The sequence below is a fragment of the Gossypium hirsutum genome, chromosome D07, assembly GCF_007990345.1.
Source record: "Gossypium hirsutum isolate 1008001.06 chromosome D07, Gossypium_hirsutum_v2.1, whole genome shotgun sequence".
Taxonomy (NCBI): Eukaryota; Viridiplantae; Streptophyta; class Magnoliopsida; order Malvales; family Malvaceae; genus Gossypium; species Gossypium hirsutum.
In genome coordinates this window covers 52,853,039-52,870,281 of record NC_053443.1, presented here as the reverse complement: position 1 = coordinate 52,870,281, position 17,243 = coordinate 52,853,039, and the positions used below count along the sequence as shown (strand labels likewise).

Genomic DNA, 17,243 nt, shown 5'->3' with positions numbered 1-17,243 from the left:
ATGTTTATTTGACTGCAACTGAATTAACCAAATTAACCGAACTAGTAATAGCCTAAAACATATTATATATAATATTATTTATTAAGTTAAGTTAATTTGGTTAATTACCCGATTTCGAACTGAATTAACTGTTAACCGAAATTTCAAAAAACTTTTAACCAATCTCCAACCGAACTAGATCAGCTAATCGACCGATTAACCGAATTAGATCGGTTCGGCCAGTTAATTTGGTTAAAGTTTGAACACCCCTAATGATGACACATTGGATTGTTGCCTAAAATGTTGATGTATCTTATTAGTTTTTTTACTAGTGTGATGCACAAGTTAATGGTATGCATTAATAAAAATATTAAATATATTATAAATTTTTATAAATTTTGTTAATAAAATATAAATAAATTGAAATATAATATTTCAAAAATTATTTTCTTTTTAAAAATTTTGTTAAAAGATGTTTCTAATAATTTTGTTAATTTATTAATTTTTTAAATTTTTATGCAATAATTCCAAGCTTTTTAACCCAGTTTAATAGAATTGATTCAATTTCACCAGTTAAGTCAATTTTAACTCACCTTAATTAGAATTATTAATTAGCAAATAAGTTGATAGTAATAAATTTTCAAAGAGCTTGAAATTAATATATTATTTGATAAACTGAAAATTTAAATGTTGAAAAAAATTAAATGTTGAATTTTTAGTGCTGAATTTTATAAATGTTAAATTTATATTATAAAACTATTTGGTTTGTAATGCCCTAAAATTTTGGATTTTTAGCTCTGTGTATTTCACAACTAATTTGATATGGTGCGTTGGTTAAGTGCCTTAAGGGTTTGCTTTAGGTCTTAAGTTTGATTTTCTTGTGGTGGACCTTTTATTTAATTTTGGCTTTATGTTGAGCTTGAGCTTTAGGGCTTAGATTATTTTGTTTTTTAGGTTGTGACAACAATGAGTTTGGTGGTGTAGTGGTTAAGCATTTGGTTATTTATTGGTCTTGAGTCCAAGTCTCGTTATGTGCAACTACGGAATATTTTTGGCTTAGGCTTTTGTTATTTATTAAGTTTGTTGTAAATTCTAAATCTGGTGGGTGATTTTGGATCAAACTAATCTTTTAAATATTTTATTTTATTAAAAGAAAATCCTTATATTTACTTTTTGGGTACTGTCAAACTACCCTCCCTTGTAGTCTGCATGTTCATTTCTTTGTTCTAATTTTGTTTCATATTTTATTTCTTTTCTTTTATTTGCTTCATTTGTTGTGCCAACACTGCCCCTTTTCTTTGTTTATTGAACCTTTGCAAATCTTTCTTTTGTTGCGTAAGTACACCGTTAGGGCCTGTTGTGATCCTGGTTTTCACTCATTCTTTCTTTTTCTCGTGGCGGTCTTCACCGTGTTGGTAAGTTGTAGGAAGGGTGACTTTTTTCTAAGTTGGGGTTCTGTGTTTCTAAGAGTAAATATGTTGGTTAATGATTTCTTTTGATTTATTTTGTGTTGTGGTTTATAATCATGGTTAGGGGAAGAGCGTGTGGTGATAGATGATCCTCCAACAAATTAAGTTATTGGAGGAGTTGCTATAAGTTGTGTTAAGTGTTTGTTATTGATTAGGGATTATTTTCTTAAGATGAAAAGTGAATTTAAGTGGAAATATTTGTGCTAAATTAAAGTTGTAAATGTTTGGTTTTGGTGTTGTTGGTAGGGTGCTAAGTGTTGGGTTGTGTGGTGGAGCAATTTTGCTATTAGGTATTTTAAAATGACCCAAAAATCCATTCAAAATTTGATAAAATCGTGAATCAGATGTTGTTTTTTGAAACTACTGAGTGCCACATGGTCGTGTGTTAGGTCGTGTGGTAGGCTGTGTGTGCCACATGGCTGTGTATGTTTTTGCAAGTTGTGTGGCTTGGCCGTGTGGAGCACACGGTCGTGTGAAAGCTTACAGCCCATGTAGCTTGGCCGTGTGGACCACACAGCCATGTGAAACGTTGCAAACTGTATGGACCACACAGGTTGGCTTTTTGGGTTATGTGGGCCTTTTTGCCCAATTTTTGTACTCGATTAGGGGCTATTTGAAGGACTCGAGATTTAGGTCTGTAGATATCGTATTTGGTTAAGGTTTTGAGAAAGATCATTCCTTTTGTTCAAATACTTTGGCAGAATCATGGTTCTAAGAAAGCCACTTGGGAGCTTGAAGACTTGATGTGTCAACAGTATCCTTACCTTTTCGAGTTAGGTAAATTTTGAGGCAAAAATTCTTTTATAAGGGGAGAGTTGTAATGCCCTAAAATTGTTTATTTTTAAATGTGTATAGTTGAAAAATTATTTGATATGATGTGTTGGTTAAGTGCCTTGAGAGTTTGCTTTAGGTCCTAAGTTTGATTTCCTTGTATTGGACCTTTTATTTAATTTTGGATTTATGTTGAGCTTAAGCTTTAGGGCTTAGATTATTTTACTAGTTGGGTTGTGACAACGATGAGCTTGGTGGTACAGTGGTTAAGCATTTTGTTATTTCTTGGTCTTGAGTTTGAGTCTTATTATGTGCAAGTGAGGAATATTTTTGGCTTAGGCTTTGCTAGTTATTGAGTTTATTGTAAATTAAATGTCTAATGGGTGTTTTTGGATCAAACTAATCTTTTAAATATTTTATTTTATTAAAAGAAAATCCCTAAATTTTCTCTTTGGGAACTGTCACACTACCCTCCCTTGTAGTCTGCATGTTCTTTCTTTGTTCCAATTTTGTTTCATATTTTATTGTATTTATTTTATTTGCTTCATTTTTTTTGCCAATGCCGCCCCTTTTCTTTGTTTATTGAACCTTTACAAATCCTTATTTTGTTGCGTAAGTACACTGTTAAGGCTTGTTGTGATCCTGATTTTTGCTCATTCTTTCTTTTTCTCGTGGTGGTCTTGATCGTGTTAGTAAGTTATAAGAAGGGTGACTTTTTTCTAAGTTGGGGTTTTTTGTTTCTAAGCGTATATCTCTTGGTTAATGATTTCTTTTGATTGATTTGGTATTGTGGTTTGTAAGTTGTGGTAAGTGTTCGTTAACTATTAAGGACTATTTTCATGAGAGCAAAAGTGAATCTAAATGGAATTTTTTGTGTTAAATTGAAGTTGTAAATGTTTGGTATTGGTGCCATTGGTAGGGTGCTTAGTGTTTAGTTGTGTAGTGGAGCAATTTTGCTATCAAGTGTGTGAAAACGACCCAAAAATTCATTTGAAATTTGATAAAATCATGGATCAGAGGCTGTTTTTTGAATCTGCCCCATGCCATATAGCTGTGTGTTAGGCTATTTTTGCAGGCTGTGTTGGTTGGTCGTGTAAAGCACAAGACCGTGTGAAATCTTACAGCCCGTGTGGCTTGGCCGTGTAGAGCACATGACCATGTGAAACATTGCAGACCGTGTGGTAGGCCATGTGGACCACACGGGCTGGCTTTTTGGGCCGTGTGGTTATTTTTGCCCAATTGTGGGTTCATAGGCATCGTATGGGGTCGAGAAGCCTAAGTTCGATACTATATGGTTAAGCTTTGGAGGTATGTTAAGTAGGAAATGTACCATTTAATCATGTGATATGTTATGGTTGGTATGAAAATATGTAAGTATGCATGCTATATGATTTATGATACATATAAGTATGATATATGATTATGACTTGTTTATGTTTTAGGGTGGGATATTATATAATAGAGGAAGTGTTATATGGTAGTTTATACTGCAATTATGGTGGCCAAATCGTAAATTTATGTGTGGCAGCTCAGTTGCAAATATATGAGTGGCATACCGCCACATATTGGTGTGATTGGATGGATGGAGTCTTGTAGACCTATATGGTGTGATTGGTTGGACGGAGATAGTGTGCAGTGGATGAGGGATGGGTATGATATGTTATACTATGATTTGATTCGATATGATATTCTATTCTATGGTCTGATATGATATGTTATACTATGATTCAACACGAAATGCTATGATATGACTAGATATGATCCATATATATTTTGATATGTTATGAAGTACTTGGAAAGATATGTTATAAAATGTTCTGTTATACATTTAGAATTGTACTGAAAATATGGGCCATTTCGTACACTGGGCTTAAAGCTCACGATTCGTATGCTTTGTTTTAGGTAATCCTTTGACCTAAGAATGGACGGTGACTCCGAAGCTCGGGTTTCATGGTTTTAGATTGTGCACTATAGAAATTTTTTTATTTATTATTTACATTTTTACTGTTTTGGGTTTTTTATTTTTATTATGGACTTTTTAATTCTTGGTTAGTTCGTTAGCATTATTTTGATATATACTACGCAAAGGTTTTAAACGTCTATGAGTGTTTTAACTTATGATAAATAAAAATGAACCACGATTTTAAATACAAAAAATTATAAGGTTTTCTGCTACAAGAGTAATTGAGATTCTCCCAAGATGTTTTAGCACACAAATGTTTTCAAGTAAATTGGTTTTGGTTTTAACAATACGATTAAGTTGTGATTTCAGAAAATCGTTGTGTTTTCAAAAATTGGTTCAATTAAATTTACCGTTCATTGAAGTTGTTTTTTCTTCTAAGCTAAACGTTTTTTTCTCTTGCTTGTATGATGTAATCTCCTTGATTCAAACACAACATCTAGGTCGAGTATGAGGTGTTACATTTGGCAGTATCAGAGTCAGGTTTCAAAACTCAGGTTGTGTATTTTGGGTCCAAAATGTTTTAAGAAACTTTTGTTTTAAACTAAATTTTTTGAAATGATCTTTAGATTTTTGAATTAGTGAAATCGAGACTTTGTCGCCAATCCAAGTAAGAGCCTTAAACCTTAGTTATACTTTAGATATACTTGTATGTGATACTTTAGTATAAGAAATGACCGTTAGAGACTATAGTGTAGCAGAACACTCTTTGTACACTAATAAGCATTCTGATAAAACTTTAAGATTAAGGTTTAAAATTTAAACTGATATCATAAAATTTTGAAAATTGTAGATAAGACAATGAGCACTCGTGGTTCTCGTGGACATGGTGCCTGTGGGCGAGGTGGCCGCTAATGTGTTTTTTCCATACTAACTAAAATTTACGACAAAGGCAAGCGCACTTATCGAACAATAATATAGCTACGGTGAGTGGAGATATCGTATCCACGAGGACTAAAAGTATTGGTAATTACTTTCATATTATCTAGCTGACAAATTGGAGTGATAGGTATTAAATTAAAATTACTAAACTAATTCAACTAAAGAACGCAACAAAAAATAAATCAAGGAAGCAACTGAATAATAACCAATGAAAGGGATACAATACCCAGAAAAGAACCCATCTAGACTTCATTTATTATTAATCTAAATTAAACGATTTATTCACTTGGTTACTTAATTCGTAGAAATCCCTAAATTATGCTAATATCTTTTTTGAGAGTAAGAGCAACCGACTCTAGGTTAATTAATTGAAATCTCTGTCTAACTAAAACCCCTATCATTGCATTAACTCGATCTATGGATTCTCTTATTAGATTTGAGTTTAATTTGGTAGATTTATGTCTTCCTACTTCTAGGATTGCATGCAACTCCACTCAATTATGCTAGACTTACTCTTAAACTGAGACATTTCCTCCACTGAATTAAGCACATTGAAAAAATTAAAACAAGAAATAAACACGCATAATTGAGAACAAGAATCAATTATTTATCACGTAAAACATAAATCAAATAACATAATTCATTATCGGTTTCATCCTCCCTAAGTATCTAGGAAATTAGTTCATAATCCTGAATGAAAACATCTCAAAGTTAGAATAACCACAAGACATAAAGAAACTCATAAAAACTTCAAAAGAAATGAAAAGGAGATCTTTGATCTTGATGGAGATTCGTTTCCGAGTTGGCTCTTTATTGTGCTCTTCGAGTGTTTTCTTCGATCTTCTCTAATGGCTCCCATATCTCTTCTTCTATTTTGTATTTATAGACTTTAGAATGCTCAGAAAGTCTAAAAATTTGTTTTTTCATGTGTTTGGGAAACAAGTTACAAAATCGACACGGGTTGGCACATGAGCGTTTGTCCAACCCGTGTGGCTCCTAAAATATGCTCTTTTTCTTTGAATTTCAGTCCTTTTACTCCCAAATGCTCACCTAAGTATAAGAACATGAATTAAAAGGATTAGGAGCATCAAATTCACCAATTTTCATAAATAATCATCCAAAAATGCATTAAGAATGGGATTAAAATATGTTAGTTTTATCATTTATCGAATATCCCTACACTTAAGCGTTTGCTTGTCCTCAAGAAAAATCCTCAAATCACATTAAAATTAATCTTTCTTAACTTATAATTCTCATCAATAATGTTTCAAAAATAATTCACAAATAATCATGCATTGGCAATTCAACTAAAAGGGCACTAAATATTCAAACAATCCAAGTTGAAATTTTTAAAGCACGAAAGCATAGGTATCTCCCCTTATCTAAGTAATTACCTTTAATTCAAAATCGACAAGAATTGACATCCTCAGTAAGATCCACTCAAATCACTCAAAGTGTTTAAGGTTAAAGAATAAGCACTCAACAGTCGAACAAGAAATGTTAATACCATAAGCTTACTTGAAAATCAAATCACCATCACTGTAAAGTGATATGACACACTAATCAAAAGGAATTTAAGAGGTTGTAATAACGCTTAGGTTAAGGGTGTGGAGAAAGGTCAGAAAAGATGGTTATTATCAAGATCGAGTTGTTAAATTACCAAACTAGAAAACAAACAAATGTTGAATTAACAACAAGTGCATCAATCAAGAACTATTCAAAAAGAAAAAAATGAGCTTCTTCTCAAAAAATGAATTTAACTGTTCAAGCTCAATTAACAAAAAACTAATTAATAATCAATATATTTTTTTCGATACTTTTCTTTTCAAGAACAATAAGAAATAATTCAGCAAATCAAATAGAAGAGCATAGCTAGGCAACTAACCAAATCAAATCTCGACAAAAAAAGAGACAATAAAACAGAAAAAGTCACAACGAATGAAAAAATGGGTTATGGGTTAACATTAATGGGTAAATCAAGAAAGGGTGTGTTAGGCTCAATGGGGTTTACTAAGGGTTAATTACAAAGATAGACTTTTTATGGGATAAGTGGGTTAAAAGCTAAGTGCCTTTGTCATCTCAGTATATCAAATCAAATGTGTGGTCTCGACATGCATAATCGAAGCAAGTTCTAAAACAACAAATTAGGTTGACATTCTCATAACCAACAATAGAATGAGCATGAAAAATGTATGCTTTAAAGGCTCAACATCTCATAAAAAAATCATGGTTTTTTATGTCAAACTTGTAAATTTAAAACTTCAAGATAACACCTCAATTCAGGGAAACAACCTAAAATTTTTAATTCTGAAAAATAACTTATCATGTTTGGTTCTCTCATGTCTTTAAGTTTAAATAAAAAAATCCACAAATTTCTACAAATTAATCCAAAACACATCAACAAAAATTCCAAATGGAAATTAATTCACTCTAATGGAAATATGAGAAAATTACTTGAACACAAGAAATAATTTATGGATTTTCTAATAAATATATGAATAACCTCCCCACACTTAATATGTACATTGCCCTCAATGTACAAACATATATAAGCACAGTATAAGCAGAATATCATAAGAGAGAGAGAAAATTGAAACTGCCCTGAATATTGGATGAAATCGCCAGAATGATGAAAACCGGAATTGTAGGCAAATCTAAATGTAGTGCATGATTCTGAGCAAACTAATAAGAAAATAAAAATAATAATGAAGAATATTAAGAGGTTACAAACTCTATTAGAAGCAACCATAAAAATAAAAACATAGTTCAAAAGATAATAAACGAAATAAGTCTAAGACAATAAAAATAAAACAACTAAAATAAAAAATAAAAAAAAATAAAATCAGTGGTATTCATCATTGAAGGCATAGTGATCGTGAGGCACCAGCACTGAAGAGGAGATGTGGAAGTGCTGATAGATCTACTACGAAGTCACATCAATATTGTCAAACCACTCAAAATAGTTTTACTCCAAACGAGTGAACCGCTCGGAGAGGTTTGTTAAAGTGGCAGCAAAAGTAGAAGGACAGTGACTTTGAGATGGAGGATGAGGTGGATCCTCGTGGTGGAAGGGGACATCATCAGTGAAGTCCTCATTTTCATCTTGAGGGTCAGAATAAGATAATCGGTATTAAAGAGGATCCACTCCACGAAGTTGCTCGATCATCCTCAATTGACCCATACTGGATAACCCCTGTGGGGTCATTTGTCCAACTAATTTAAAGGAGGAGGACTACTCTGGAGTGTCAAGGAGACCGAAATGGCGTGCAAGGTGAGTCACGTAAGGGCCTAAACAGATAGGATTCTTCCTACTATGTTCTGTCTGATGGCGGACAGGTAGGGCGATGAAATAAGCAAGATTAAAGGTGCGCGCCGTGGCCATCCTCTATAAAAAATAAGCGTCAGTTGTACCAATTACGCTAGTGCTCTCTCTCTAGCTAGTCAAACTATGAGCCAATATGGAATGAATATAACGCAAGGCTAGAGGTAGGGAAGTCCCCTTTGATTGACTCACATCATAGGATGTTGTACTCATAGTAAAGTCAACCCAGCATAAAGAAGGCAAGCAGTGGATGTGTCGGTATAAAGTAAGAAAGCCCTTGGCACTCATGAACTCTTCAGTGTAGAGTCATAATACAGCTCCGAACTCTACGACGCTTATATGACGCGTTGTGTCACCGAGTCTGAAATTATAGTATTCGGCTCATCGTGTGTCAACATCACTTGCTGTAAGAGGAATTTTGTACAAAAATCGAGAGTAAGCTCTAATAGCTGGGCTCAACGATGAAGAAAAATTGGTCCTAAGGAGTTGTAGTAATCATTGCGTGGACACGATCAGCTAGCTGGACCTGCTCTAAAGCCGCTCAATCAATGCAACAGCCTAATCTGAACAATATCTATCAAAGATGCTAATATAGGTCCTCTCGAGGACCCTGAGAAAATCAGAGGCACGGATGGCGTGTATTGACGGAAGCACCCAACGATTAGGTTGCGTTCGGAGTCTTTCACTTGTTCGAAGCGAGGACAACCACCTTGAACTTGCCTCTTGTGTTTGTTATGAAGAATTTTCAATAAAATAAAATAATCAAATAGGAAAACCAAATGAAGCAAATAGACGAACCAATCATAATAGAGGCAATCTAATAACCCATGCAATAATCGAAGTCAACATCAACAGCTTGACGAATTAAATAAATCAATATTGAATATAGTAAAAATAATAATAATAAATGTAATACCAAAAGAAACAAGAATAATAAATAGTAGTAAATAAAGTGCGAAAATAATAAATAAAAATAATACCAATAATAATAATATGGACTAAAAATAATACGAGTAAACAGGTTATCGCAAACAGATTCCCCTATGGCTAAGAAAATAAGAACAATGACAATAATAATCATCAAAGTATTAAAAAAATAATAAAAAACTAATGATAAAAAACTACCAATATAAGAAAAATAAAATAACAAATAATAAATAAATAAATAAATAAAAGTAAGGGAAGGGGCAAACAGTAGGGATGGTGGTGCATGCGATAGACACGGCTAGCCAGTGCCAGAAAAGGATGAGGATGAGGTCGGGTCATCATGGAAGGGAGGAGAATTTGGGAGAGGGGCGGGCGGCGGGGTGGGGTTGTAGAGGGAAGAAAAAAGAAAGGGGAAGAATGGGGGTGGCGTTGGTCGATGGTGAAGGAAAAAAGAAACGGGGAAAAAGAGGGAAAAGAAAGAGAGGGAGAAAGGCATGGGGTTTGGCACGACGAGGGAAGGAAGGCTTGAGGGGGTTTAGTTAGGGGAAGAAAGAGGAAAGAAAGGGGTTGTGGTGGTTCAACAAGGGGAGAAGGGGGTTCGGTAGGGGTGGTGGCTCGAAAGGTGAGGAGAAGAGGGAGAAAAGAGAAATAAGGGAGAGAGTGTGGGTATGGGTGTGAGGGTGTGGAGGCGACAAAGAGGTGGATGGTCTTATGAGGAAGAGGGATAGTCGGAGGTGGCCAGAGTTGCAAGAGGGGTTTGACGGCAGCTATGGTGTTGGGGTGGGAAAAAGACAAAGTAAAAAGAAAAGAGGATTAGTGTTTGGGTTAAAAAGGGTGACACGGTCATGTAAAATCCTGTGTTGGGCCATATGGCCGTGTTACATGCCTGTGTGCACATCCCTCAGGCTGTGTGCATTTTAAAAAGTGAGTCCAGTCTTCACACGACCTCAGAGATGCCCGTGTGTCCTAGCCTTGCCTCCCATACGACAGTGTCTCTTGCTCATGTAACTCATTGACTTGGAATTAAAATTTAAAAATTAGCTCCAGTACTCACACGGCCTAGGACACGCCTATGTGGACCACATTAGGTTGTAGATCCTTTGAAATTTGAAAAAATTAAGTTCCAAGACTCATAAGACCAATGACATACCCGTGTGACTCACATGGCCACGTTTTTACACCGTGTAACTTTATGTCATTTGCTTCCTTAAGCACAAGGCTTGGGACACAAGCCATATCGTCAGGCTGTGTGACTTATTGTCGATTCCCCTATTCTGCACATGGCCTGGGACACGCTCGTGTATCCAGGCTGTGTAGGTCAAAAACACATTTTTTTTAAATTTAAATTTAAATTAGCATGCAAGAAAATTAAAAGAATTAGCAAAAGTTAAACACTCGGGTTGCCTCCCAAAAAGCGCTTATTTAGAGTCTAAGCTCGACTTACCTTGTATTTACGCGGTCACAGTGGTTCACCAAGTCGAAGCTCCTCTTCCTCGTCATCAATTTTTTTACCAAAATAATGTTTGATTCGAGTATTGTTTACCTTAAACGTGCTGAACTTAGAATAAGTTCCCTCGACTGTACTGTATGGAAAGACATTTCGTACCGTAGATGGGTTTAATCCGTTTAACTCGAGCTCTAAAGGAGAGATTTGCAGATCTGTTTTGTCCAGCGGTACTTTGTCCCCAACCTTTAATTGGTTTATTCTCATCACGTGCTCATCATGGCGTAGCATCAGCTCTTTATCGTGCTTTTTTTTGTTTCTCTTTGTCATGTGTTTACCATTCGTGTAGTTCATTGAGTTGTAACATTCATTCTTCATATGTTGTTCAGTTTCTGGCACTTTGATTGTAGACTGTCTCCATCATGTTTTTTTGAGGAATTTCCTGCAAAGAAGGTTGAGCCACATAGTTACTCACATTAACAGAACTTTTACTATATCTCTATCACTAGAGACTCTCACAGAATGACATGCTTGGAGAATACTTTTCTCGTCACCTACACAAAGTACAAGCTCACTTGTACCAACATAAATAATAGTCCTAATAGTGGCTAAAAAGAGTCATCCTAAAATTAAAGGTACCTCACTACCCTCATCCATGTTCAACACAATAAAGTCAACGGGGAATATGAATTTATCAATTTTAACAAGCACGTCCCCAATAACACCCCTAGATATCTAATGGTTCTATACACTAATTGAATACTCATCCTAGTTTGTTTGGGTCTCCCAAGACCTAGTTGATTAAACATTTTATAGGGCATGGCATTAATAATAGTCAAAGCATTATCAATATTTAAACTACCAATTAGACAAGGAATAGTAAAATTCCCTAAATCTTTGAGTTTGTTGGGTAGTTTACTTTGTAAGATGGCCGAACAAACTATATTGAGCTCTAGAGTCTACGAATCGTCTAACTTCCGTTTGTTTGCCAACAGCTCCTTTAGAAATTTAACATAATTTAGCATCTGTAAAAGAGTTTCAAAAAATGATAAGTTAATGTGTAATTTTTTTAAGAGCTTAAGAAATTTACCAAATTTTTCATTCGTGTGGTCTCTCTTTGACTCTTAGGATATGGTACCCGAGTTTTATATTCTTGAACCACCAGTTTTTGCTCTTTCCTTTCTTCCATAGCCTCATCATTATTCACTACAATTTCTTGCCTCGATTCTTGTTAAGATTCAACTAACCCATCTTCATCTCTAACAGTAATTGTATGAAGTTGCTCTATTGGGTTTGTTTCGGTATTGCTAGGCAAGCTACCTTGTGGTCGTTTCGAGATTAGTTCAGCAAGCTGACCTATTTGGTTCTCAAGTCCTTGAATCAATGCTTGTTATTTTTTAGTGCTACCTCAGTGTTTTGAGAATGGATTTCCAGCATTGAGATAAACTTTGTGAACATCTCCTCAAGGTTCAGCTTCTTCTCTTGCTGATAAGGTAGTTGTTGGAAGCCTAGAGGGCGTTGTGCTCTTTGATTTCCTTGACCAGCCTAAAAGAAATTGGGATGGTTCCTCCAACCTGCATTATAGTTGTTACTATCAGGGTTATTTTGAGGCCTAAAATTGTTACCTATATAATTGACTTGATCGTTCTCTGTGCTAGGATCGAAGGGCAAACATTCTAGATTATTCATTCCATATCCATTTTTTTTGCATTACACCACCTAATGTACCTGTGTAGAAATATATAAACTATCAATTTTCTTATTTAATAGTTTTACCTGATTTGGTAACATGGTGACTGCATCTAAATTAAAGACACCGTCTACTTTCATCGACTTTATCCTCATGAATCGCCACTAATAATTATTCAGTGTCATCTCCTTACTAAACTCATAAGCCACTTTCAGGTGTTTTATTGTCAAGTGTTCCATCGACTGCTGCGTCGATTAACTGCCTCATTGAGGGATTCAAACCATTGTAGAAGGTTTAAAGTTGCAACCATAAGGGTAACCCATGGTGAGAGCACCATCTCAATAGTCCTTATATCTTTCCCATGCATCATATAAAGTCTCTAAATCTACTGAACAAAGGAAGACATGTCATTCCTCATGTTGGCTATTTTAGTCAGTGGTAAGTACTTTAGCAGAAATTTATCAATCATTTGAGCCCCTTTAGTGATAGAACCTCGTGGTAAAGAGTTTAACCACTGTTTAGCTCTATTCCTCAATGAGAATGGGAACAACCATAAACGAATGGCGTCATCAGTGGCATCATTTATTTTGAAAGTGTTACAGATTTCCATGAAATTTGCCAAATGAGTATTTGGATCTTCATCTTGCAAACCGTCAAATTGAACATACTGTTGTACCATCTAAATTGTGTCTAGCTTCAGTTCAAAGTTATTTGCAGCAATGGTGGGTCGCACAACTTGATTCCCCAGTCAAAGTGGGCTTGTCATAATTGTACATAATACGAGGAACAAGAGCTGCAACAACTGTAGGAGGTAGTTGATTCTACCTTGCTTTTCTACTATTTCTGCAAGCAGTACTTTCAATGTCACTGTCAAATAACAATGGTCCCGATGGGTTTTTTCTAGTCATGAATCAAAAGAACTTGCTATAAGCAAACAAGAAAAATTAGAACATAAAAATTAAACTAAACTAAAACAAAAATATAAAAATAAAATAAAATAAAATAAAATAGGCTAAATTAATAAAAATAAAGTGTTCCAAATATTTAGTCCCTGGCAACGGTGTCAAAACCTTGATGTGTGTTTTTTGTACTAACTAAAATTTACGACAAAAGCAAGCGCACCTATTAAATAATAGTATAGCTACAGTAAGTAGATATATCGTATCCATAATGACTAAAAGTATTAGTAATTATTGTTTTCCTATTATCTAGTCAAAAAATTGGAGTGATAGATTTTAAATTAAAATTACTAAACTAATTTAACTAAAGAATGAAACAGAAAATAAATCAAAGAAGCAACAGAATAATAATCAATGAGAGAGACAATACCTAGGAAAGAATCCACCTAGACTTCATCTATTATTATTAATTTGAATTAAACGATTTATTCACTTGGTGACTTGATCCGTAGAAATCCCTAAATAATGCTAATATCTCTTTTGAGAGTAATAGCAACTAACTCTAGGTTGGTTAATTGAAATCTCTTTTTAATTAAAGCCCCTATCGTCGCATTAATTATATATATGGATTCCCTTATTAGATTTGACTCTAATCTGGTAGATTTATGTCGTCTTACTTCTATGATTGCATGCAACTCCACTCAATTATGCTAAATCTACTATTAAACAGGGACTTTTCCTCCATTGAATTAAGCATATTAAAAATTAAATAATATCCCAAAGATATTAAAACAAGAAATAAGCACACATAATTAAGAACAAGAATCAAATATTTATCATGTAAAATAGAAATTAAATAATAGAATTCATCATAGGTTTCAACCTTCCTAAGTATCTAGGGAATTAGTTCATAATCCTGAATGAAAACATCTCCAAGTCAGAATAACCAGAAGACATAAAGAAACTTATAAAAACTTTAAAGAAATCAAAAAGAGATCTTCAATCTTGATGGAGATTCCCTTCTGAGTTGGCTCTTAATGGTGTTCTTCAAATGTTTCTTCGATCTTCTCTGATGGCTCTCATCTCTCTTATATTTAGAATGAATAGACTTTAGAATGCTCTGAAAGCCTAAAAATTATGTTTTTTTCGCGTGTTTGGGAAGCAGGTTGGAAAATATACACAAGCTGGAACACAGGCATGTGTCCAGCCCGTGTGGCTCACATGGGCATATGTCCAGCCTGTGTGGTTCCTACAATTTGCTCTTTTTCTCTGATTTTTTCTTCTTTTGACCTAAGTATAAGAACATGAATTAAAAGGATCAGGAGCATCAAATTCACCAATTTGCATAAATAATCATCCAAAAGTGCATTAAGAATGAGATTAAAATATGTTAGTTTTATCATTTATCAGTCGTCGTTGGGGGGCTCAAGCTAAGCTTTCTTTGATGGGTAGTATACCTCAGTGAGATACGAGTAAGACTATAGGAACTTAACTGCTGAGACTGAGTCTAGGGCTTATACTGTCGGGGATGATGCAATATCCTAGGAAATGTTTAGTGTTTTAAAGAGGGTTGCTGGGAAACATACGGGATTTGGATTTGTAAGCCGAGGGTTGATGTAACATCCCAAAATAGGGCCTAAATGGAACAGTGGTTGCGAAACCACGAATTTGAGATAGAAAAGTTTATTGTGATTAATTTTTATGATTTATTATTGATTGGATGCATGTGTTAGAATACCAATAAGAAATTTCAGTGATTGCATGTCTGAATTGCATATTAGGGTTTAATTGCAAAAGTGGGTAAATATGAATTTTTGATGGTAAAGGATTTAATTGAAGTGCATAATTGAAGTAGGGGTCCTTAAATGGTAATTAGACCATTATATTTTCATGGACAAAAATGGGCATGCATAGATAAAAATAACTAAAGTTTTAATTAAGGGCATTTTAGTCATTTGGTAATAAAAAGAATTCAAAGGGAAAAAGATGGCAAAAAGTGCTCATCTTCTTCCATAGGGCCGAATTTCAAGAGACTTCATAAAACGGGTTTCTTCACTTTCTCAAGCTCATAGTAAGTGCATCCAAGCCCCGTTTTTAATTTTTTTTTACGTTTTTGGAGTCCTCGTAGCTCGATTTAGCTTATTCGACCATTAATTCATGTTAGGGTTCATATTTGGAAAAATACTCATAGGTGAAATGTGTTTATTTTGGTGTTTTATGGTAGAATATGAAGCTTGAAATTATGTTACACAACTTTTGCTAGGTGATTTTAAGTAAAAACGAGTAAAACGACATAATCGGTAAAAATACCTAATGTTCATAAGTAAATGTTAGAGTGGGAATTTGGTGTTGCCATAGAAGGGAAAGATGTTCAACATATCATAAAACATAAGAATAAGGGGTGAAGTTTAATTTCTGAGCTTTGGGGAAAAAGTGTAAATATGCAAAAGTTTAGGGGAAAATTTGTAATTTTGCCAAAGTTTGAGTCAATGACTGTTTTGATGAATGTGAGTATTAAATAAGCTAAATTTTCTTTATAAATCAAGAGGAACAAAATTTAGAGTTAGACCGGGGAAAGAAAAAGGTTGAGGACTAAGTTGTTATATTTGATCGTATTATGTACTAAGGTAAGTTTATGGTAAATAAATGCAATATTTCAATAATTATTATTAATGTTTTATTTTCCAGCAATTATGTACTTATTTTATGAAATTATTTAATGTTGACTCAAGTATGAGATGACAGAGAATCAGTGTTAAAAAGTCTCGTTGAAACATTAGGAATGTATCGGATATAAATGTCATGACATTATGGGAATGAGATCCCATGTAAGACCATGTCTGGGAAATGGCATTGGCATTATTGAGGTTATGAGAGGTCCCATGTAAGACCATGTCTTGGACATGGCGTTGGCACCGAGATAAGAGGTCCCCCGTAAGACCATGTCTGGGACATGGCATGGACACCGATATGAGAACTCCCATGTAAGACCATGTCTGGGACATGGCTTTGGCATGCTATTTTCAGATAGGAGACCTGAGTATCCTTAGTATTCCAAGTGGTTTAACGGGCTAGTAAACAGGCTATGTTATATGAAAGTTCAGGTAAAAGCATAATAAATAGATTTAGGTGAGTTATAAGGGTTGAAAACATCTCAGTTATCAGTTGAGAAAGAAATTTTAGCAAGGGAGAAGTAAGTTATAATCATGAGTTATTTAAGTAAGCAAGTAAGTAAATAAGTAAGAGAGTAAGTAAAGAAGAAGCAAAGACCATGATTCTTGATGATAATTTATGAGTATGATTATTTATGATAAATGTTGTTATTATTTGCTTGTAAACTTGCTAAGTTGTACGCTTAATCCTTTTATTTTCCTTCTTTATTATAGTATAGCCAAGCTAATTCAGAGATCGTAAAGACGTCGGAGATCGTTTCACACTATCAACAGACCATCTCGATATTTTGTGATTCGAAACATTTTAAGTTATGGCATGTATAGGGACTTAGTCATTGTGTGTGTGTCCTTATGATATGGCTAATGAATAGCATGTAAATATTCAAAATGATTAGCTGATGAAATGGATATTTAAGAACATGTTTTGGTGTTATGTATGCCGAAATGATAGTTAATACAAAGAAACTATAAAAGAGTAAAAATTTGCAATGGAACAGTTTTTGGACATCAGCATTGACGTGATTTTGAAAAATCACCAAGGATAGTAGAAATGGAATTAGAGAGTGAATGAGATATAGAATTAAATATTATCGAGTGTATTTTCATATGAAAGAAACGGTGTAGGCAAAGGAATTATATATTATGAGATATTTGAATTTTAGTGAGACAGGGTCAGAATGGTTTTTTGAAGTCCCCTGTTCTAATTTTACAAAATCATTAAAAATTG

General features: G+C 34.2%; 1 long non-coding RNA gene and 1 other non-coding gene across 2 annotated transcripts; both read left to right on the top strand.

Annotated features, from left to right (window-relative positions):
• Positions 1–1,215: 1,215 nt before the first annotated feature.
• On the top strand, positions 1,216–16,875 carry LOC121219536 (uncharacterized). Its single transcript, XR_005916351.1, has 3 exons — positions 1,216–1,394; positions 4,973–5,105; positions 16,730–16,875. It is a non-coding gene; the product is annotated as an uncharacterized lncRNA (long non-coding RNA).
• Positions 12,761–12,865, top strand: LOC121219773 (small nucleolar RNA R71). The gene has a single exon (XR_005916664.1). It is a non-coding gene; the product is annotated as a small nucleolar RNA R71 (small nucleolar RNA).
• Positions 16,876–17,243: the final 368 nt, after the last annotated feature.